Source organism: Chenopodium quinoa, unplaced genomic scaffold (assembly GCF_001683475.1).
Source record: "Chenopodium quinoa cultivar QQ74 unplaced genomic scaffold, ASM168347v1, whole genome shotgun sequence".
In the NCBI taxonomy this organism is placed as follows: domain Eukaryota; kingdom Viridiplantae; phylum Streptophyta; class Magnoliopsida; order Caryophyllales; family Amaranthaceae; genus Chenopodium; species Chenopodium quinoa.
The window spans coordinates 567,746-575,634 of NW_018743466.1; positions in this window are offsets into that span (position 1 = coordinate 567,746).

Genomic DNA, 7,889 nt, shown 5'->3' on the forward strand with positions numbered 1-7,889 from the left:
TGTCCCCGAACGTGGGCTGTAGTTTGTTTGCTTGTCCCCGAACGTGGGCTATAGATGGTCCGCTTGTCCCCGGACGTGGGTTGTAGATGGTCCGCTTGTCCCCAGACGTGGGCTGTAGATGGTCCGCTTGTCCCCGGACATGGGCTGTAGATGGTCCGCTTGTCCCCGGACGTGGGCTGTAGATGGTCCGCTTGTCCCCGAACGTGGGCTGTAGACGAGACCTCCAAAAATAAATTTGACAATGGACTCGTATATATTGTGATTGACTTGACCACTGACTTGACCAAGTTTGACTTGATGTGATATGATATGTGTATGACTTGTGAGTGTGTGTGTGTGTATATGTGTGTGCAGACACAAGCAAACGAAGATGCAAAAGAAAAAATTTTCCGTCAATTTTTGTCATGAGTGGAGGGTACCGACTTTCTCCCGAAAAAGAAATAATTGAAAACTGAACTTTTATTTTCGAACTTCTCTCGATGAGAAAATTTTGAAAAAGTTTTTTAAAACTTCCCCAAAAGAAAAGACGCGAAAAAAAAGAAGTTTTGAACTTCCTCGTTGAGCAAGACAAAATGAATCGCATAAATTGAATTGCTTTCTTGAAAGTAATGTATGCATGATGCATGTCCTTAGCCTAGGAGGCTAAGGACAATTACATCATGTGACACGATGAATGAACTTAGGTCATGGAGCTAAGCATCATATATGGTGTAAAGAAACGATCTTGAACGTCACTTAGGTCTGGAAGCTAAGCACGTATATAGATGAAGTGATTATTGCATAATGAACGTTGCTTAGGTCAAGGCGCTAATAACGATATGCTTTGTATGATTATAAATGATTGATATAGAAATGTTACTCGGCACATTATGCGATGCATGAAACAATGAACATTGCTCAGGTCAGGAAGCTAAGCAAGTATACAACGTTTCTTCTAATGAATGTTGTCTTGAAAATGATGAAGCATGCATGGTAGGGAAACAAGATTTCATGATAAAAGGTTCCTAAGGTAAAGCAGATATGGCTATGTATGTGTGAAAGACGTGTGTGAAAGTGATGTTAGGTGAAATTGCAATGGCTATGGTGAGGGAAATAGATGTGAGAAGAGTCGAGATGGTAGGCTAAATGATGTGGGTTCAAGCCCCGAATTCTAGCTCTAAAAGGGTAGGGGTAAGAATTGGATATTCTTTTGACTCGATCATGCATATGAATGTGGCCGCACCTCAATATGAGGTTGCCTACGTATCCGTTAGGAATCAGGCCGAACGTAGCTCTAGCCGAACTTTACACAAGTGTATGTACACCTCAAAGAGGTCTTTCAAGGGTTGTAATATGGTTAAGCTGATGGTTTAAGGAAGAAAGGGGTAAAAGGCTCAAGACCCGAGAGAAGCCCCCAAGATGTGTAATTGTGAATTTGAAAATTTTAAATTTTGCAAGTTTATTTTCAACATTTTTTTTTCCATTCTTTTGAATCAATGTAGGCAATCTTAGATCATGCGGTCCATCACTCACTTAGTATTCATGTTTCTCAGGCACGGTACCAAGCATTCGATAAGAGACGCAATTCGAGACATATTCGTATCAAAGACATTGGAACACTTGCCTTTAGACATTGTTTTATTGTTGCTTTGCTGCTTTTTTTTAATTTCCTTTTTTTTTTTACTTGCTTTTTGAATGTTATACAATTACACATCTTCCATCCCAAGATTAAGTGAATGTGGGTTGAAGAAATGAAGGCCAAACGTTAGACGAGGCTTAAAATGGTTGATGAAGAAATGGAATGTGATTGAACGGTTAACAGGGAATGACAGGGTTGCAAAGGTGCCTCAAGTAATTGGTGTACCTTGGGTTTAGTTCGGTAATTGATTTTTTTTGTTTTTTATTTTTTTTGTTTTTTGAGAATGAATGAATGAATGAAAAATTCTATGATCGAGATGTAAAGGAAATTTGCTCATTTTATTAATGGAAAAGGTGAATGAAACACATGAGACATATAAAAATTCAAAATGGAAAACCTATGCTAGACATGAATGGGGGAATGGAGATGAATGATAAAGAAAGAAATCATGAAATCTTACACGAAGGATCTGCTGTGCGCCTTATGTTCATTACTTCTTGCCGCCTGGAGGGACATAAAGTTTGTTTGCATACACCAAGTCTTGAATGACGTCCTTCAAATTCCAACATTGCTCCGTAGTGTGGCCCCTTCCTTGATGGTACTTGCAATGGGCATTGGGATTCCATTTGGCGCTCCTTTCTTCAGGTTTTGGCTCTGGAAATGGCCCAATAGGTGTGATCAAGCCTTGACCGTAAAGGCGATCAAATGTTGCATCATAAGTCATTCCTAAAGGAGTGTAAGTCCTTTTCTTCTTGGGCAATGGAGCATCAAGAGCTAACACTTCATTGATATCAACTTGGCTTATATTGTTGGTAGTATTTTCGTGCTTAGAAGACGAAGAAGAAGGATGGTCGTTCTTCTTGTTTTTCCAAGTGTTATTATTGTTACTACCAGCAGTCTTTATTAGCTCATCCTCGATATTGATGCCGATGTCGTATACAGCTTCAAAAGTGTTCAGTGGAAGAAATTTGAGATGTTCCCTATATTTATGAGTCAGATTTTGAATAAAGAGGCGAACCATCTCTCTTTCTTTGGGAGGATCTACCAAGAGTGAAGCTGGTTCCCTCCACCTGTTCAGGTAAGCGCTGAAGCCTTCATTCTCTTTCTGTTTGAGAATGGAGAGTTCACGTTCAGAAGTTTTGGTTTGAATGTTACACTTGTAACAATTCATGAAACTGTCGGTGACATCTTTCTAAGTCGCAGTATGCTTGGCATATAAGGAATAAAACCATTGTTGGCAAACATGTTCTAAGGAGAGAGGGAACACCGTAGGAAAGAGTGTTACGTCCAATCCCTTAAGAGTCATGGTTGCAGAGAACACCTTTAAATGGAATATTGGATCGTCAGTAGGCTTGAACTTTGGAATATCAGCAGTGGAGAACTTTTCAGGGAGTCTTCCCTTCACATCCAAGGGAGTGGGAGGCCGTTCCACATAAGTGAAATCCTCAGAAATCATACTCATTTGTTCCTTCAGTTTGTCAAGGGTGGAAACAGTGACCTTGTTTTGTTTCATGGTAGTGACTCTAGTGGTAAGGGTTTGCATCATGGCAGACAGTGCCTCGATGGATTTGTTGATGTTCTCAATATCTTCTTTAGTGGCCATTGAAAGGTGATGAGTAATGGAGATGGCAAAGTTCTCTTTGAAAGCCTATTAGATCTGAGAGATTATTGCGGTAATGACATGAACCGTATTAATCTATCCCTATTCCTTGACCAAGTACTGTGAAATAAAATAATTCACTTAATTGTTTGACTCATTGCTCGAGATAGGAAAGGAAGGAAAAAAAATAGACATTTGAAAACAGGTGAGAAAACTCCACTAATTTTTTCATTATGACGAAAAAAAAGGTGCATGAACCTAATATACGATCATAAACGACGTGGTGCACGACTCAAGTCGGAACGTAAAGAAAGTGTGTGGACTATACTTGACTCGTGAGTGACTAAGTGATGTTATAAGACTCGTGGTATGATCGTATGGCTAGACATGTGAACAATAACCAAAATGACTGACGCAAGGACCAAATTAACACGAAAGACTTAAAAAAGTTGACTGGAATTATTTCAAGAGAACCGTGTCACGGAAAACTGTACTGTGTCACGGGACAAGCTGCCATGACGCGGTTGTTTTTTTTTTGTTTTTTTTGGAAATCCACCGTGCCACGGTGAACTTTCCCGTGCCACGGTGGATGCTGACATGGCACAAGAATTTTTTCTTTTTTTTTTGTGCTGGAAATCTACCGTGACACAGTGAACTTTCCTGTGACATGGTGAACTTTCCCGTGCCACGATGGATGCTGACGTGGCACGAGATTTTTTTTTTGAAAATCCACCGTGCCACGGTGGAAATTGCCGTGACACGGTGTACTTTCCCGTGACATGGTGGGCTTTCCCGTGCCACGGTGGATGCTGACGTGGCACGATATTTTTTTTTTACTAAGTGAGTACGGTCCATTGGAAATCGTTAGTCGTAAAATAATCCACCATAGACAAAGAAAGATCGTTAAGGTTAGGATCAAAACGACCAAACATAAAACACGTAGGCACAATGATGCAAAGAATAAGTCACAACCTAAGGTCAAGATCTATGTTCAACTATTGGGCAAGCTTTGGGTGTCAAAAGGGTACCATGGCTAAGAGTTTGGACGCGTTAGAAAGGCAGCCTCCCTTGAGGGTGTAAGCCAACGGGCGGCTCCGCGAGTTCGTGATGAAATCGAACTCGACTCCATGGTTTGGGTGGATTTAATAACTCGGATGAACACTTATTGCCATGAGCGTTTTTGGGTTGATAGAGCTTAAATCCCTCGGGGCTAAGATGCATGTAGAACACACACGTTTTTTCAGAAAAATCGAAGGAAGTTGACTGTGAGAAGATAAAACAAGCCACCGGACTGATTTTAGGAATTCCATGACACGACAAAAATTCTCGTGCTACGGTACTGCACACCGTCGGACGGTGCACTGTACCGTGACACGGAAGATTCTGCCGTGGCACGGCAGTAAGAAAATCTGACTGGTGCCCAGTTTTCCTTCGTACGCAATCAAGTTATTCAATTTCTCTTACGGGACAGACCTAAATGCGACGTTAAAATGTCTATGCTTATGCAAAAATGCCAAATTAATCACAGGAATATTTTTCAAGAATCTTTCAAGTCTCATCCACTCATCTTAATTAAATACCTATCACTCATATCGATAAATAACCAAGAATCCTCCCTAGTGGAGTCGCCAAATTGGCAGTCATAGGAAGTGGGAATTGACATTACGATTAGGGACAAGGAAAGTAGGGAGCAGCCAACAAGTTTTTAAGGAACTTGTAAACCGTTCACGGATCATAAAAAGGCAACCACTAATAAAGGACAACGATAGGCAACAACGATTGACCCGTGAAGGTTACACCCCATTCATAATCCATGAGATTACTAACTCTATATGGTTGGGACCACGAAAGGAGGATCGGGGATGATGGTACGAAGTGAGTCATGGAATCACATTCGCCCGTATTGGCCTCTACTCGATTCTTATAGTGAAAAGCATTCCTGCGATCTTAAAGGCATACAAACAAAATATTCAATTTGCTCCAAACTATTATTTAGCTAAATTGGTTGAATATTAATGCAACACATAATTCTAGAATATTTGTGATCACTTGAATTATACAACAAGATTAAAAAGGAACCTAAACCGGTTGTCCAAATTATCTTATTAGGCGTGATTTTCAATTACATATTTCCTCTTAACATGCAATATGGTGATCATAAAAAAAAATAATAGAGTAAACATTAATATTGGAAGCAATTCAACAATAATTCCAACAATATAAATCGTTAGAAGAATAATAGAAATAAAAGGAACATAATTCTTCCTTTAATTTTGTTTTCTTGCAACTACAAAATAATAAACGAGTTAGTAACTTCAAGGAAATAATAATAAAACAATAATTAAATTAAATTAAATAGAATAGAATAGATTTGGGGCCAAACCCTCAAACAGTTCTACCTTTCACGCCTTGGCTTAAGGACAGAACCACGAGTAAAGTATGGACTCCTGGGAGTGCTTGAAGAAGGAATTTTGAAAGAATAAGGGTAGACTAGTGTTTAGACTAGAGCATAGAAGAGAGAAAAACCTAGAGAATTAATTGATGCCCCGTACATCAGAAATGAGGGGGTATTTATAGAAAAAATGTGCTGAGGGAACACACGGAACCCTAAAATGATAAAAACCCTAAAAAATTATCCCGCAACACAGCAAAGTGTACCGTGACACGGGAAATCCCACCGTCAGATGGGAAAAATTCCCGTGACACGGTGCACATTTTGTGTGACGCGGGAAATATTTAGTGAACGGGGAAGAAAACGCGTTAAGGGTTTACGCGGAAAGGACACGGAAATTCCCGTGTCACAGCAGGTTTCCCGTGTCACGGGGAACCCCACCGTCAGACGGGAAAGTTTTCTGTGACACGGTGGACTGTTGCCGTGACGCGAGAATTTTCTATCCGCTTTTCCGTCTAAATTCTTTTTTAACCCTAATTTCGTTCAGCATTTTAAGTGCCGATTGATAATTTCGGGCCATATTTTGATTTTATTATGATTTTATTATTATTTGGGTTAAAATAAATAAATAAAAAGTTTGGGCCAAGATAAATAATAAAAAAGGTTTGGGCTGAAATTAAAAAATCTATGCTTTGACTAGACATCAAGACTGGTCCATGGACTATCCAAAAATTGAGTACGATTTTTTAAGCACTCTCGGGATTAAATACTGAACCCGACCAATAGTGGCGATGAAAGGTTGTTCATCACCGGGTTTTGTTTTGGGGAGACATTTTTAGGTGTCTACACTCGGCAACTAGACTCATACTTGACCCGCTTCTGATGAGCTGCATCAACCATAGCCTGTCCGGGAACAAAGTCAGATAGCTTTGACTGTGTCAATGGAGAAGACCCTTGTTTAATTATTATTATTAGGAAAATTTGTTAAACAAAAACCTTTAAAGCTCCATTTTGCGAAAAAAAAACCTTTAAAAACTTTTTGGTTACAAAAAACCACACATTCATTGTTTTTTTTTTTTTTTTTTTTTTGCGGGAGGAATCCTATTTTCCTAATTACCCTCTAATTAACTTAATTAGACTCTAATTTCTTCTAATTAAAATCTAACCTACCAAATAATAAATAATTTAATTTAATTAATATATATAAAAAAACCACCACCCCCTCCCTTTCCTCCTCCCCTTCTTCCTCTTTCCTCCTTCTTCCTCCCATGGTATCAACCCCCCTCCCCCACCGAACTCGCTGTCCAAATCCCCCACCTTCATCGACCTCCTTTACCGCGAGACAACCCTCCCTTTCGGCCTAATCATAGCACGACAACCATCTCCTTGATTTTGAAAACCCTAGAAAATTTATTTGGGGGTTTTTAAATTTGTGCATCTTGCTTGAAATTGATGCTTGTTTTGGGTTTGATTATGTATGTATGTGATGGTAGGGTTGTTTACACAAATTTTGAGTCTAAATAAATAAAGACGAAAAATAAAGTAACAAATGAATTTATATTAATATATGAATTTTGGGTACAATCTCTGTATAAAAGTTTATAATAAAATAAATAAAGTCCTCTAATTCTGTTCTGCAGCTTGACGATGACATGCGTGTGACACCTGTAGGTTGACATTTTATGATGTCAACTTGATTTTGAACGCAGGGTGACCTGTATTCAAGGGTTTTGTTCCAATACACCTGAACAAGGGCTTATGAAGCTTAATCCCGTTTAAATGTGTTTAAGTGTGTCTGAACAAGTCGACACGAGTTTGATGTGCTTGTTGGCTTACTTTAGAGAGAATTCCGTTTGGGTTTTATAAGCTATTGGAATAATGATTTTTGGATCCCTTCAACTGATGGAGGAATGGTGTATTTATAGAAGATGAGAACTCCTTGAGTGGACTTAGAAGGTTTGGGCCTGGCCCATTTTATGACTTAGAAATCTTTTAACCTAGTCCATCTAATTTATTTAATAACCCGAATTGTATTTGATTAATTCAGATTATTTATTTAGGTGGGCCAAAAATAATTAAAATGGATCATTTATATGATTTTAACCCAAATTAAGTTATTTAATTTAATGTATGACACTCATAAAATTTCCATGTTTACAAATTGTCCCCTCGAGACTGTGTCACATACACGATTTAAAGTCTTTGGCGTGACAAGGTCTCGACTATTTTACTTGACTTGGAAGTCAATAGTAATTTTTTGTTTTTTTTTTTAAGTATTG